Genomic DNA, 4,321 nt, shown 5'->3' with positions numbered 1-4,321 from the left:
AAATCTAGTGCAACTTCAGAATGTTGTCTACAAATCCATACTTTCTCTGTTACAAATGTTCTCTGCCATAGCACAGCTTTCTGTCTCATGTATGATAGACAGCCACTAGATTTAAAATGTTGATTTTGGTGATGTGACATTTCTTTTCTGGCTATCTCTGAATATTTTCCATCACTTCCAAGGATTTACGTGATTATCTATGTAAAGACTGACTATTTCTGCAGTGGAAATGAGTTCCACAAGTGGAAAGTGGCATAAACAAAGGAAGAGAGAAAAGTGATATCTGCTAATGCACTAGGGCACCCAAAGATATTTTGCCTCACAGACAGACTGAGACCATAACTTCATCCAGGCACCTCTCTATGTAGGACAGTTAAGCTCCATGAAACCTCTTATCAATAATAATTGTGGTAATTGTTAAGCAATTATGTGCCAGATGCTACTAAACCTGGGGAAGATACAAGATAGTTTCCAGGCACTGTTTCTGTCCCACAAGGGGCTCACAATCAAAGTAGCAAGGAAAATTGCTAGTTTTTCCCCATTTATAGGCAAGGAAACTGAGGCATAGAGAAGTGAAGTAACTTGCCCAATGTCACACAACATGTGAGTGGTAAAGGCAGGGTTAGAATCCAGGTTCACTGACACCAGGACCATGCTCTATCCACTAGGGTTCTCTACCACCACTGGAAAATCAACTTCAGGACAATGGTGAGGTGGTACTATTTTAAACAAAAGTCTCATCAATGTAAGCAATTCATTCAATCATATTTATTGAGTGCTTGCTGTATGCAGAGCACTGTACTAAGTGCTTATCTGCTGGTAGCATGGCCGAGCGGTCTAAGGCGCTGGATTTAGGCTCCAGTCTCTCTGGGGGCGTGGGTTCAAATCCCACCACTGCCACACATTCTTTCCCCCTCCTTCCTCTCTCCCCGTCTCCCACCTTACCTCCTTCCCCTCCCCCCAGCACTTGTATATATGTTTGTACATATTTATTACCCTATTTATTTATTTATTTTACTTGTACATATTTATTCTATTTATTTTATTTTCTAATATGTTTGGTTTTGTTGTCTGTCTCCCCCTTCTAGACTGTGAGCCCGCCGTTGAGTAGGGACCATCTCTATATGTTGCCAATTTGTACTTCCCAAGCACTTAGTACAGTGCTCTGCACACAGCGCTCAATAAATGCGATTGAATGAATGAATGAATTGTAAGCAGCCCAGGATGTCAGATGGATTCCATGATGGCTTGGGGCATTTTGCTGTATGGAATATTATGCAGGCAAAATCTTTCAAGATGTCATCGCAGAGGCACACTTTTTAATAATAATAACAATAATAATGTTGGCATTTGTTAAGTGCTTACTATGTGCAAAGCACTGTTCTAAGCGCTGCGGGGGATACAAAGTGATCAGGTTGTCCCATGTGGGGTTCACAGTCTTAATCCCCATTTTACAGATGAGGTAACTGAGGCTCAGAGAAGTTAAGTGACTTGCCCAAGGTCACACAGCAGACATGTGGCAGAGCCGGAATTTGAACCCATGACCTCTGACTCCAAAGCCCGTGCTTTTTCCACTGAGCCACGCTGCTTCTCAATGTTCAATTGACTCATAGTTGGAATTACTCGGTTGCCCAATCTTCTGAGCAGGGGATATGCTGAGGAAGAGGGAGGTGAAACTGTTTGTGAAGCTCAGGAAGAAGGAAGCAGTGAGGCCTAATAATTGAAGTATTTGTTAAGTGCTTACTATGTACCAGACACTGTACTAAGTGCTAGGGTAGATACAAGCCAATTGGGTTGGACACAGCTCCTGTCTCATGTGGGGCTCACAGTCCCTATCCCCATTTTACAGATGAGGTAACTGAAGCCCAGAAAAGTGAAGTGACTTGCCCAGGATCAACCAGCTGACAAGTGGCAGAGCTGGGATTAGAACCCATGATTTTCCTGACTCCTAGGCCCGGCGTTATCCAAGACGCAATGACATAGGCTTGGGAATCAGAAGGACCTGAGTTCTATTCATGGCTCTATCACATGTCTGCTGTGAGACCTCGGGCAAGTCCCTTGACTTCTCTGTGCCTCAGGTACCTCATCTGTAAAATGGGGATGGAGACTGTGAGCCCCACGTGGGACAGGGACTGTGTCCTACCTCATTTACCTGTATCTACCCCAGCACTTAGAACAGAGCTTGGCACGTAGTAAGTGTTTAACAAGTACTATTGATATTATTATCATTATTATTATGATACCCAGGTTGATCGGTGGGGATGTGCACAGTTTCTACGGAAACAGAAGAATGTGTGGGAGAAGCTGGAGCTGACCCCCCTGGTAGAAGGCACCTCAATGTTGGCCACTGAAGCCAGGCACTCTTCTGGCTGGTCACCGGGGGCTAACAGGATGCTGCCACTGCCACCACTACCACATATATAATAATGATGGCATTTGTTAAGCGCTTACTATGTGCAAAGCACTGTTCTAAGTGCTGGGGGGGATACAATGTGATCAAGTTATCCCATGTGGGGCTCACAGTCTTAATGCCCATTTTTACAGATGAGGTAACTGAGGCTCAGAGAAGTTAAGTGTCTTGCCCAAGGTCACACAGCAAACTTGTAGTGGAGCCGAGATTCTTACCCATGACCTCTGACTCCAAAGCCCGTGCTCTTTCCACTGAGCCACGCTGCTTCTCACTGAGCCATGCTGCTTCTCATGGGACTGTGGGAGGGGAAGAGGCTGGAGCTCTCCAAGCTGGTTGCAGAGAATCAATCAATCAATCACATTTACTGAGCACTTACTGTGTGCAGAGTACTGTACTAAGTGCTTTGGAGAGTACAATATGATAAGATAGCAGAGTTGATAGACACATTCCCTGCCTGCAATGAGCACACAGTTTAGAGATGGACAGTTTAGAGAGGGCTGTGAGCCCGTTGTTGGGTAGGGACCGTCTCTATATCTTGCCGACTTGTACTTCCCAAGCGCTTAGTACAGTGCTCTGCACACAGTAAGCGCTCAATAAATACGATTGAATGAATTCAATGAATAAATATAAATGAATAGATTACGGATATGTACATAAGTGTTTCTATATGTTGCCTACTTGTACTTCCCAAGCGCTTAGTACAGTGCTCTGCACACAGTAAGCGCTCAATAAATACGATTGATTGATTGATAAGTGATGTGGGGCTCAGGGAGGGATGGTTAAAGAGAGCAAATCAGGATAATAATAATAATAATAATAATAATGGCATTTATTAAGCGCTTACTACATGCAAAGCACTGTTCTAAGCACTGGGGGGATACAAGGTAATCAGGTTATCCCACATGGGGTTCACAGTCTTCATATCCATTTTACAGATGAGGTAACTGAGGCCCAGAGAAGTTAAGTGACTTGTCCAAAGTCTCACATAGCTGACAAGTGGCAGAGCTGGGATGGTGCAGGATGGTGCAGAAGGAAATGGGAAAAGAGGAAATGAGATCTTAGTGAAGGCCTCTTGGAGAAGATGTGCCTTCAGTAAGACATTGATGTGGGGGAGAGTAATTGTCTGTTGGATATGAGGAGGGAGGGAATTCCAGGCCTGAGGCTAGACATGGGTAAGAGGTTGAAGGTGAGATAGACAATATCGAAATACTGTGAGTAGGTTGGAATTAGAGGAGTGAAATATGAGGCTAGGCTGTAATAGGAGAGCAGGGAGTGAAGTAGGAGGGGGAGAGGTGATTGAGTACTTTAAAGCTGATGGTAAGGAGTTTCTCTTTGATGTGGAGGTGGATGGGCAGCCCCTGGAGGGTCTTGAGGAATAAAGAAGCATGCACTGAATATTTTTATAGAAAAATGATCTGGGCAGCAGAGTGAAGTGTGGACTGGAGTGGGGAAAGAGAGGTCAGTAAGGAGATCTGCCAATGTTATTGCTACTACTGCCAGACTGTGTAGTGAAACAGACACATGCTTGCAAGTGGATTCCATTGCTGGATCAGGGCACAAAGAGAAGGCTTTGGCAGTGTGTAGTGGCCCCTTTACTCTGCCTTCAAAACAGAGAAGTGGCACAAATGGAAGTGGCTCTGAGCTAGCTCCCTGGAAGGGTTTTTCAACCTGGATAGTGGAAGGCAATCAATCAATCGTGTTTATTGAGTGCTTACTGTGTGCAGAGCACTGTACTAAGAGCTTGGGGGAGTACAATATGATAGAGAAGGCAGGAAAGCAGCTGTGAAAAAGGTTTATGTTGTTTGCATTTTATTTGAAAAATGGGCAAAGAATGAATCCCCCGGGGCCAGCAGCAGCAGTTAGGGCCTGGGATGACTCCCAAACTAGGGCCTACATCCAGTGTGTGTTTGT

At 44.6% G+C, this 4,321-nt stretch overlaps 1 non-coding gene across 1 annotated transcript; it reads left to right on the top strand.

Moving 5' to 3' along the window:
* The first annotated feature begins 818 nt into the window (after nucleotides 1–818).
* TRNAL-UAG lies at nucleotides 819–900 on the top strand. Its single transcript has one exon. It is a non-coding gene; the product is annotated as a tRNA-Leu (tRNA).
* Nucleotides 901–4,321: the final 3,421 nt, after the last annotated feature.

The sequence above is a fragment of the Tachyglossus aculeatus genome, chromosome 1 (genome assembly GCF_015852505.1).
Source record: "Tachyglossus aculeatus isolate mTacAcu1 chromosome 1, mTacAcu1.pri, whole genome shotgun sequence".
In the NCBI taxonomy this organism is placed as follows: domain Eukaryota; kingdom Metazoa; phylum Chordata; class Mammalia; order Monotremata; family Tachyglossidae; genus Tachyglossus; species Tachyglossus aculeatus.
Note: the sequence above shows the minus strand (reverse complement) of the source record. Positions and strands in the feature narration are given on the sequence as shown.